Below are 12,097 nucleotides of genomic sequence, written 5' to 3' on the forward strand. Positions count from 1 at the left end.
TGTTTACAGTCTAAAGTTTGGATTCTTCTCTCATTGCCATTTGCATGAGGTTTTGGATGGAAAGTGGGTAAGGTGATGGTTTGGTTGATACGGAAACTGGAAATCACCTTTGGTAAAAATTTTGGGTGAGTGCGTAAGGTCACCTTGTCGTGGTGAAATTGAAGATAAGGAGGGTAGTGGACTAAGGCTTGCAGTTCACTTACTCTTCTTGCTGAAGTTAAAGCTATCAGGAAAAGCACTTTTCATGAGAGGTATCGAAGGTGAAAGTGTCTAATGGTTCAAAGGGTGGACGCATTAGTTGTTTGATGACTATATTAATGTCCCACAGTACCGGTGGTTTCTGTAAAGGTGAACGTAGGCGTAATACTCCTTTCATGAATCTGGATACCACTGCATGACATAAAATGGGTTCTCCGTTGAGGTGAATGTGGTAAGCTGCTATAGCACTTAAATGAACACGGAGTGAGGAAGTAGCGAGGCCCTCAGTGTAGAGTAGATGGAGGTAGGAAAGAAGCTGTTTAGGAGGGCAGGTTAATGGGTCACTACCTGTTGAACACCAAGAAGCGTAGCGTGACCACTTTCTGTTGTAATTCAGTCTAGTTGACAGTTTCCTCAAGGACAGTAATATGTGCTGAAGATCAGGAGAAATGGCTAGGTGTTGGTATGTGATCTGTTCAGTCTCCATGCTGTGAGGTGTAGGGAGGAGTGAAGAGAGATCTGTTGTCCTGGGTGAGTAGCTGAGGGTTGCTGCCCAGGGAAATTGGGTCGTAGATTGATAGGTGCAGTAGGTAGCTGTACCATGGTTGCTTGGGCCATGCTGGTGCAATCAAGATCAAATCCGCTTGGTCTTCGATGCATCTCTGGATCGTACGAGAGATGAGTTATCGGAGGGAACGCATACAGTAGGTTGTGAGACTAATTGACGAGAAAAGCGTCTGAGCGATTCTCTGTGGGCTTGGATAAACCGAGCAGAAGGTGTCCAGCTTCCTGTTGTTTTCTGTTGCAAAGAGATCGATGGAAGGAAGGCCCCAAATTGAGAATGTGTGTTGAGCCATTTTCTGGTCTAATTCCCATTCATGGGGATGAAATATCCTGCTGAGCTTGTCTGCTCTGGAGTTTTGAATGCCGGATAGATAAGTTGCTTGAAGAGAAATTGATAGTTGATGAGCCCACTCCAGTATCTGGACCACTTCCTTGCAGAGGTTCCAGGAACCGGACCCTTCTTCCTTGTTTAAGTAGAACATTGTAACTTGGTTGTCCGTGTGAATCATCACTATCTTTCCTCGTAGGGATTCTTTGAAGGCTCGAAGGGTGTTCCTCACCGCTTTGAGTTCTAGTAGGTTTGTGTGTTGTGAATGTTCGTATGTGGTCCATAGACCTTGTGTCGTTAATTGGTCCAGGTGAGCTCCCCATCCCTTGGGGGACGCGTCCGTGGTGAGTAGCTGAGGGTTGCTTGAAGATGTCGTAAGGGTCTGAGGGGTGAGCCCGTTTGTAGTGTTGACGGGAGTAACCACCAGTGAAGGTCCTTTTTCATGCTGTTGGTTAGGGTAATGGGGGTAGACAATGGATGGAGAAATTCAGTCCATTGGTTCTTCAGTCCCCATTGTAGGCGACGCCTATGTAGGCGTGTATGTGGGACCACATAGATGGATGCTGACATGTGGCCTAGAACAGTCAGGATTTGGCGAGCTGGTACTGTTGTATCGTGAAGCAGATTTGTCGATAGAGTAGAGAAAGCCACTGCTCTCGGATGAGGAAGGAAAGCCTTGTCTTGAACTGTGTCAATGAAGGCTCCCTATGAATCACAATGTTTGAGTGGGTTCTAGATTTGACTTTTTGTAGTTTATTAGGAGGCCTAGATTGTCTAGGCAAGAAATAGTTCATAGAAGATTGGTTCACAGCAGGGTCTGACTGGATGCCACTAGGAGCCAATCATCCAAATAGGGAAATATCTGCACCCCCTGACAAAGGTGCGCCACCGCCACTGCTAGATATTTGAAGACTCTGGAGGCAGAGGAAAGGCCGAATGGAAGAACCTTGTATTGGAAGTGTTGGTGTCTGCCTGGAAACAGAGGTAACACCAGGAACTGGCGTGCATTGAATGTGAGCATACGCATCCTTCAGGTCTAGTGAGCACATCCAATCTCCTGGTTGAAGAAAGGGAAGGATGGATTTGAGTGAAGTCATTTTGAACTTCTCTCTATAGAGGTGCTTGTTGAGGGAAACAGATCTAAGATTGGGCCTAGACCTCCTGATTTCTTGGGAATTAGGAAGTATTGGGAGTAGAATCCCTGATGGAATTCCTTGGAAGGCAACTTCTGAATGTAATTGTTCTGTATAAGCATCTGAAGTTCCTCCAAAAGAGGTTCTTTGTGAGATGTTAAATGCTTCTGCGGAACCCAATGTGGAAGGGTCAGGAGGGATGAGAATTGGAATATAACCCTGGTTTATGATTGATAGGACCCACTGATCTGTTATCTGACTCCAGGCTGGAAGATAATTGGACAACCTGCCTCCCACTGGAGGGGGTTGTGATGGTGGCAACATTATTTTAAAAAACCGGACAGGGTTTTTGCTGGTTGAGGGTCAGCTTGTTGACATGGTGGGCGAGGAGCACTGGCACGCTGACTAGGTGGTTGAGGCTGATAGGGCTGCTGCCTAGATGGTTGGTAGGCTTGAGGTTTGTAATATGAATAAGGCTTAAAGGACTTAAAGGGTGTCCTTCTATAGGAAGCCGAAGAAGTGTAGTGACGTCTTGATGTAGATGGTTGGTGAGGAGATGTTAAGGAAAGGACAGCCGTCTTTTGCTCCTTGATCTTTGTCACCTTTTCCGTAAACTTGTCCCCGAACAAGTTTTCTGGACGACAAGGTAGATTTGCTAACTTGTCGTGGACATAGTCTCTTATGGTGCTGGAATGCAACCATGCGAGACGTCTGGCTGCTAAGGCGTTTGCTGAAGTCTTTGACGAGACTTCAAATCCCTCATAAATGGATCTTAACAAGTGCCTCAGACCTTCCTCCAGATTATGATACTGAGGAGGGAAAGCGGTGGCCAGCAAGCTCTGCTGGAGGGATGACTTCAGTGCTTGTAGATTTTCAAACAGGTATTGGGCGATGTAAAACTGGTGGTTTTGGATACGGCATTTAACATTGCAGATTGAAATGATTTCTTCATGAATTCATCTAGTGACTTTTTATCCTTATTCGGCGGTGTGTTAGAATTAATCCTGGACTTACGTGCCTTCTGCATTGCCGACTCAACTACCATGGAATGATGTGGTAGCTGAACTGAAGAATGGAATGGAAAATCCTTCATTCTGTACTTCAAGTCGACTTTCCTGGACATCGGGGGAATGGACAGTGGTGTGTCCCATGACTTTTCCATGAGCGCTGTCAAAATGGGATGCTGTGGGAGGGCCACTGGTTCAGTAGGCGTATCAAAGTTTTTTGTTTTTTTTTAATATGCCAACATTTCCTGGCATGGATCAGGAATCTTTCTCGTTTCCATGTTTAGCATCTGTCCGACCTTCTGTATGAATTGCTAATATGTTAGGTCTTCTGGAGGCGAAGACTGTTCTGGGGCTACCTCCGCTGGGTCAGACAGGTGTCTCGTGGAGGAATCAGACAAGGAATCTGAATCTGTAATGTTTTCCCTATGAGGGAGTCGGTTGGACCATTAAATGACCGAGGGGTTAAAGGGGCTCTTAGGGAAGATAAGGCCATTGCAGAAAGGCTAAATGAATTCTTTGCTTCCGTGTTTACTAATGAGGATGTTGGGGAGATACCAGTTCCGGAGATGGTTTTCAGGGGTGATGAGTCAGACGAACTGAACGAAATCATTGTGAACCTAGAAGATGAGGTAGGCCAGATTGACAAACTAAAGAGTAACAAATCACCTGGACCGGATGGTATGCATCCTAGGGTACTGAAGGAACTAAAAAATGAAATTTCTGATCTATTAGTTACAATTTGTAACCTTTCATTAAAATCATCCATTGTATTTGAAGACTGGAGAGTGTCCAATGTAACCCCAATATTTAAAAAAGACTCCAGGGGCGATCTGGGTAACTATAGACCAGTGAGCCTGACTTCAGTGCCGGGAAAAATAGTGGAAACTATTCTCAAGATCAAAATCGTAGAGCATATAGAAAGACATGGTTTAGTGGAACACAGTCAACATGGATTTACCCAAGGGAAGTCTTGCCTAACAAATCTGCTTCATTTTTTTGAAGGGGTTAATAAACATGTGGATAAAGGTGACCCAGTAGATGTAGTGTATTTGGATTTTCAGAAGGCGTTCTCATGAGAGGCTTCTACAAAAACTAAAAAGTCATGGGATAGGAGGCGATGTCCTTTTGTAGATTACAAACTGGTTAAAAGACAGGAAACAGAGTAGGAATAAATGGTCAATTTTCTCAGTGGAAAAGGGTAAACAGTGGAGTGCCTCAGGGATCTGTACTTGGACTGGTGCTTTTATATATATATATATATATATATATATATATATATATATATATATATGATTTGGAAAGGAATACGACGAGTGAGGTTATTAAATTTGCAGATAAGAACATAAGAAAATGCCATACTGGGTCAGCCCAAGGGTCCATCAAGCCCAGCATCCTGTTTCCAACAGTGGCCAATCCAGGCCATAAGAACCTGGCAAGTACCCAAAAACTAAGTCTATTCCATGTAACCATTGCTAATGGCAGTGGCTATTCTCTAAGTGAACTTAATAGCAGGTAATGGACTTCTCCTCCAAGAACTTATCCAATCCTTTTTTAAACACAGCTATATTAACTGCACTAACCACATCCTCTGGCAACAAATTCCAGAGTTTAATTGTGCGTTGAGTAAAAAAGAACTTTCTCCGATTAGTTTTAAATGTGCCCCATGCTAACTTTATGGAGTGCCCCCTAGTCTTTCTACTATCCGAAAGAGTAAATAACCGATTCACATTTACCCGTTCTAGACCTCTCATGATTTTAAACATCTCTATCATATCCCCCCTCAGTCATCTCTTCTCCAAGCTGAAAAGTCCTAACCTCTTTAATCTTTCTTCATAGGGGAGTTGTTCCATTCCCCTTATCATTTTGGTAGCCCTTCTCTGTACCTTCTCCATCGCAATTATATCTTTTTTGAGATGCGGCGACCAGAATTGTACACAGTATTCAAGAGTAGTTAAATCATAAGCGGACTGTGATACATTACAGGAGGACCTTGCAAGACTGGAAGATTGGGCATCCAAATGGCAGATGAAATTTAATGTGGACAAGTGCAAGGTGTTGCATATAGGGAAAAATAACACTTGCTGTAGTTACACGATGTTAGGTTCCATATTAGGAGCTACCACCCAGGAAAAAGATCTAGGCATCATAGTGGATAATAATTTAAAATCATTGGCTCAGTGTGCTGTAGCAGTCAAAAAAGCAAACAGAATGTTAGGAATTATTAGGAAGGCAATGGTTAATAAAACAGAAAATGTAATAATGCCTCTATATCGCTCCATGGTGAGACCACACCTTGAATATTGTGTACAATTCTGGTCGCCGCATCTCAAAAAAAAGATATAGTTGCGATGGAGAAGGTACGGAGAAGGGCAACCAAAATGATAAAGGGGATGAACAGCTCCCCTATTAGGAAAGGCTGAAGAGGTTAGGGCTGTTCAGTTTGGAGAAGAGACAGCTGAGGGGGGATATGATAGAGGTCTTTAAGATCATGAAAGGTCTTGAACGAGTAGATGTGACTCTGTTATTTACACTTTCAAATAATAGAAGGACTAGGCGGCATTCCATGAAGTTAGTAAGTAGCACATTTAAGACTAATCAGAGAAAATTCTTTTTCACTCAACGCACAATAAAACTCTGGAATTTGTTGCCAGAGGATGTGGTTAGTGCAGTTAGTGTGGCTGGGTTCAAAAAAGGTTTGGATAAGTTCTTGGAGGAGAAGTCCATTAATGGCTATTAATCAAGTTTACTTAGGGAATAGCCACAGCTATTAATTGCATCAGTAGCAGGGGATTTTCTTAGTGTTTGGGTAATTGCCAGGTTCTTGTGGCCTGGTTTGGCCTCTGTTGGAAACAGGATGCTGGGCTTGAGGGACCCTTGATCTGACCCAGAATGGCAATTTCTTATGTTCTTATGTTGGCAATAGCGGAAGGTCCTTTGGTGCTGGGCTTGGAATGATTGGGTCTACTGGAAGTGTCGGAGATGTGGGAGGTGACAAATGAGGTGGCATTTGTGACTTCTCTATTGACTGTAGAAATTGAGTCAATATATTTGTAATTTGAGACATGGCTTGGGTAGCCAGTCCTGAAATTGATGGTCTGTGATGTTTCTGTAATCGGTGGTGGATAGGCCGAATTACATCTGTTTGTGCTCACCTTTTATGGGGAGGCAGTTCAGATGGGATCCCTCGTGGAGTCGGCCGAGGTTGGTCAGGGGCAAGGGCACCCAAAGAGGTAAGGGACACCGATGACCAAGCCCCCGGTGATGTAGGAGTCGTGACAGATGAACACGGTGGTGAAACATCTGCATCCAACTCTACTATTAAGGATGGTGACACTTCTCTGTGTCTTTTATAGCCCGATTGGTGCTTCTTAGGCTGTTTTTGAGTAGATTGCGTCGACTGAGCACCAACGCGCGTTGAGTGCGCCTGTGGTGCATCGATCAGGTGAGGATGCGATGCAGTGAACTCTTTGCGTCGGATGCTTCGTTGATGCGCCAGAATGGTGTAGTTTTGATGCAGTAGCCTCCTTGCGTCGATGTGCCAGTGTCTCGATCCTTTGCTGGTGCATCATTGCTTCGGCACTTCGGAGCATCTATCATCTGAGTGTCGATGCGTCAAATGTGTCGGTGAGGCATGCAGCCACGATGCCACCGACGCATCCCTTGTGCTGATTTTTGGCAGGCGAGCAACAGCGGGTGTTCTGACCTGGGGGGGGGGGGGGGCGCCGACAGAGGAGGCCCTTCTCGATGGAGATCTTTTCTTTCTTTATGGGTCTATGGATGATCTTACCGAGGCATAAGAGCCCGAAGCTCTGGATTGAAGTTCCTGTAGCTTGGCAGCCCGCTGGTGCTGGGTTCGCGGGGACATGCATCCACAGTCCGCACGGTTTGCTTGGTCATGAGAAGGTCCCAGACACAAGTAACATAAAATGTGGCCTTCGGTGGCAGACAATTTTGCCACAGGAACAAAATTTAAAACCAGGACATAGCATGTCTCTTGCTGTCTAATGAAATCAATCCAAACTTTTTCTGGTTTTCTCTCTTTTTTTTATTTTCCACAGAAACTTTCCAGTCTCTCAGGAGAGTAGAGCTCCGCGTGCTAACTGCCCCGTGGAAAAAAACTGACTGGAGCCTGAGGTAAACCAAAGATGATATAAGAGGGAGCACCTAGCTGAAAGACTTTACTAGACTTAGAGAGCTCTGTCACCTAGTGGCACGGAAGACGTACCCAGACAGCATGGCTAATTCAGCTGCTTATCTACGTGAAAATAACATACAAACATTTCAAAGTGTGTTTTTTGTTTGTATTAAGATTCTGCTTTTCAGTTGATAGGGATAAATTGGAATCTTTTAGCTCAGGTGAGTTTTTAATTACAGGCACTTGGACTACTTTTATTATTAGTGGAACCTCTCTGTTGGGATGCTTCATTAGTATCCTTCAAAGATACCTCCCTCTGAACCATGCGCTGCTGAGCGACTGTCGGCTTTCCTCTTTGTTCTAGTTTAAAAGCTGCTCTATCTCCTTTTTAAAGGTTAGCGCCAGCAGTCTGGTTCCACCCTGGTTAAGGTGGAGCCCAGCCCTTCGGAAAAGACTTCCCCTTTCCCAAAAGGTTCCCCAGTTCCTAATAAAACTGAATCCCTCTTCCCAGCACCATCGTCTCATCCACGCATTGAGACTCTAGAGCTCTGCCTGCCTCTAGGGACCTATGCGTGTAACAGGGAGCATTTCAGAGAATGCCACCCTGGAGGTACTGGATTTCAGCTTTCTACCTAAGAGCCTAAATTTGACTTCCTGAACCTCCCTCCTGTTTTTGGTGTCCACATGCACGACAGCAGGCTCCTCCTCAGCACTGTCTAAAATTCTAAGTGATGCATGAGGTCTGCCACCTTCTCACCAGGTAGGCATGTTACCAGGTGATCCTCATGCCCACCAGCCACCCAGCTATCTACATTCCTAATAATCGAATCACCAACTATGACGGCCGACCTAACCCTTCCCTCCTGGGCAGTAGGCCTTGGAGACACATCCTCGGTACGAAAGGACAGTGCATCACCTGGAGAGCAGATCCTTGCTACAGGATCCTTTCCTGCTGCACCTGGTTGATGCTCTCCAATCATGAGACCTTCTTCCTCCAAGGCAGCACCAGGGCTGCCAGTCTGAAGTTGGGACTTGGCTACTACGTCCCTGAAGGTCTCATCTATATACCTCTCTGTCTGCCTCAGCTCCTCCAGGTCTGCCACTCTAGCCTCCAGAGATTGGACTCGTTCTCTGAGAGACAGGAGCTCTTTGCATTGCATGCACATGTACAATTTCTCACCGGCGGGTAAACAAATCATACCTGTGACACTCTATGCAAAAGACTGGGAGGCCCCCTTCTTGCTGCTGGACTGTTGCCTTCAACTTAAATTTGTTCAGTTCCTGTTTGTTGCCTGACTTTCTACCTATTTAAAACAAAACACATGAACACACTAAATAATATACCCCAATAGTTTACTTCTCCCCAGTAATTTTAAATTTAAAAAAATTCTCCAAGCTGTACTTACTGATTCTTTCCAGCCACCAGCAAGGTGATCCTTTCCTCTCAGTGCTCCCACCAGTCTCTCTCTCAACAGTCACTGTCACCCCCCCCCCCCCCCCACCCCCGGCTATTTGTTTCAGACACGGTCTCCCTCCCATTCCCCAAGCCAGTCTCTCTCGCTGTCTCTTTCAGTCGCTATCTTTCCCCACCCAAAGATCAGTGTCTCTCTCTCTTCAGGAGCTGCTGCATATTCTGGAGCTTCCAGTGGGAATGTCACTGCTGCAGGCTGCACTTCTACTGAAGATGGGGGCCTGCAGCCTGCCTACTCAACACCGTCCATAGGTTCCCTTGTCTGTTCTCTGCCTCAGCCAGGCAGATACAGTAAAGTTGAGCGCCTGCTTTCCTAATGTGCGCCCAGCCAAATTTCCAGGGAGTGCGAACAATATTTAAATGAGGCGTTGCGCTAAAAGGAGGTGCTAGGAATAATTGCACACCCCTAGCATCTCCTTGGCAACGCAGGAGAGATGGCTGTCAGCAGATTAGGAAAATGGAAACTCAATTTTACGAGCATTCCTTTTCCTAACCTATGCACAGCCACGAGGAAAATGGATGCTTGTTAATTGAGCGCTCCTTTTCCTAACCTGAGTGCTGGCATTTTATTTATTTTACCCTTTTGCTTCCTCTGACTTAGTATTGCCACGATATTAAGTCAGAAGATGTACAGAAAAGCAGCATTTTCTGCTTTTCTGTACACTTTTTTGGGCCACTCAGAAAATAACACCCGCTCTGGACTGCCATTAATTTCTGAGCGTACAAACATGCGGATCGAGTGCTATTAGTTTCAGGGAAGAGGGGGTTGGATGCACGTTTTGGATTCGCTAATCCCTTTATGGGTTAAGGGGTTGTGGAGTCGCTTCCAAAACACGCGTCCAACCATGTGCTAAACAGTGTGATCAGCTGAGCATGCTTTACTGTATCAGCCTGTATGTTTTTGTAGGCACTGCTGGCCTGCCACTGTCCTGTTCCTCCCCACGGCTCCCACCTGAGACCTCCCTCACTAACATCTCAGCACTTGGTGGACTTTAGTTTTTTTCTACAATAAGTGTACCCCGCCTCCCACAGAAGGTGGGCTGCTGAGCCAAGCAGCAGACATGCTAGGCACAGAGGCTCAACTTTAAAAAGTTTTCATACTTTTCTGATGATCCGCAGAGGCAGGGAAAAGGCAGGCAGGACAGGAGTTATAGCAGGGGAACTAAGCAAAGGCCCAATACAGAAAGCAGCTCTGCAAGCCACAAGCTCTGCTGAAGGGTGCAACCGACAGCAGGGATTTTGTCAGGCGCCAAAGCGTGAGGGAGGCAGCAGGAAATGGTGAGCTTGTGCGGTGCCTGCGCTGCGGTGATGTAAGATGCTGCACTTTCCCCCCCGCAGTATGTAAACCCCGAGGGAAGTGTAAGATGCCGTCGGCTGATGCAACAGCAAGGGCAATGTGAGGCCAACACCGCTGAGGCCTTTTGCTGTGGGCATTTTTTTTGCCACCTCAAACTTCTGCTGCCTGCTTATAGAACCACCACTGACTAGCGATAAGTTTTGTTTTCTTAATTGCTTTACTTCCTGAAGCAGCATGCAAGAATTTTTTTTTTTTTACAACACAAAACTTTCGCAGCCTTATCCCTGCACAAATTTTTGAGTCTACTCCAATGACAATACAAGTAATTAGTATTGAAGGGTGTTAGCTGATGGTAAAATCTGAGCGCAAAGCTAACCCCTGCAGCACCAACCAAAAGAGAATTTACACTGTTACTGAAGAATAGTGTTAGGGTTTCTAGACTCATGGCTCTTTGCTCTAATCATTGTAACATACCATTAGCCCACGTGACTGGGGCATTTATAGTAGACCTATGACTTCTGCTGTAGCAGGTCATCCTACTACTAAAAGTCCTCCCGCTGAGCTTTTTTGGATCCCTCCCAAGTATGACCCCCCTTTCCCAGCTGTCTGCTCCATAAAGCAGGGCTTCCCAAACCTGTTCTGGTGATCCCACAACCGGTCAGGTTTGTCAGGATATCTGCAATGAATCTGCATGAAATAAATTTGCACACATGTTAAAGCAGCAATTTCTAGAAATCTCTCAAACATTTATTGTGGATATCTTCGAAATCAGACTAGCTGTCCATGGGGGGGGGGGGGGGGGGGGGGGTGTTTCACAGGACAGCAGGATGTTAGTCCCCACATATGGGTGACATCATCAGGATGGAGCCCAATCACGGAACACTTTTGTCAAAGTTTCTAGAACTTTGACTGGCACCTACTGGGCATGCCTAGCATGGCACTAACCCTGTATCCAGCAGGGGTCCTCCTTCAGTCTCGTTTATAGCAAAAAGTACGTACAAAAAATAAAAAAATAAAGCACAAGTGAACTCAACTCCGTGGGGTGGCGGGCGGGTTTCATGAGGACTAACATCCTGCTGTCCTGTGAGAACACCTGTTACAGGTAAGCAACTCTGCTTTCTCACAGGACAAGCAGGATGGTAGTCCTCACATATGGGTGAGTACCGAGCTGAGGATGCCCGAGCAATGCACCAAACGTACCCAAAGACATGCAACAGGCACAACAACAGGGGTGGAATTTGGTTAGGAGGGCATCCTGAACCCTGAACGGATCGGTGGAAGGATGTTGGGAAGTTAAACTAAAAACAAGTTGCATAGAATAGACTGGCCAAAGATGGAATCTTGCCTGCCAGCCTTATCTAAGCAATAATGGGCTGCAAAGGCATGGAGAGAACACCAGGTAGCAGCCTTACAAATGTCAGCAAGCGGTACCAGAGGTGCGCTACTGATGTTGCCATGGCCCTGATAGAGTGTGCCTTCACACGGTCTTGCAGCGGAATGCCTGCTTGCTGGTAGCAAAAGGAGATACAGTCCACCAACCAGGAGGAGAGGGTCTGTTTTCCCACAGGATTCCCCAATTTGATGGTATCGAAAGAAAAACAATTGGGTGGACTTCCTATGGGCTGTAGTGGGCTCCAGATAGAAGGCTAGAGCACGTTTACAGTCCAAGGAATGCAAAGCCTGTTCTCCTGGGTTTGAATGTGGCCTGGGAAAGAAAGTAGGTAGGATTATGGATTGATATTAATATGAAATTCCGATATTACCTTTGGTAAAAATTTAGGGTGAGTGCGGAGCACTACCCTGTCATGCAGAATTTTAGTGTAAGGCGGGAAGGTAACTAATGCCTGCAATTCACTAATTCTGCGAGTGGAGGTAATAGTGAGAAGGAAAACTACTTTCCATTGAGATAACTGAGATCACAGGAGTGGAGAGGCTCAAACGGAGGTTTCATGAGCCATCCCAAA

General features: G+C 45.8%; 1 protein-coding gene across 2 annotated transcripts in view; it reads right to left on the reverse strand.

Moving 5' to 3' along the window:
• Positions 1 to 12,097, reverse strand: part of ELL (elongation factor for RNA polymerase II) — a 528,830-nt gene that overhangs the window by 33,228 nt on the left and 483,505 nt on the right. Inside the window, exon 13 of one of the 2 annotated variants that reach the window (XR_003858421.1) lies at positions 10,799 to 10,820. The exons of the other annotated variant lie outside the window; for it this stretch is intronic. The gene's annotated coding sequence lies outside the window, so the exon portion shown is untranslated. Of the gene's footprint in view, positions 1 to 10,798; positions 10,821 to 12,097 lie in introns of those variants that run through there. 2 annotated transcript variants of the gene reach the window in all.

The sequence above is a fragment of the Rhinatrema bivittatum genome, chromosome 8, assembly GCF_901001135.1.
Source record: "Rhinatrema bivittatum chromosome 8, aRhiBiv1.1, whole genome shotgun sequence".
Lineage (NCBI taxonomy): Eukaryota > Metazoa > Chordata > Amphibia > Gymnophiona > Rhinatrematidae > Rhinatrema > Rhinatrema bivittatum.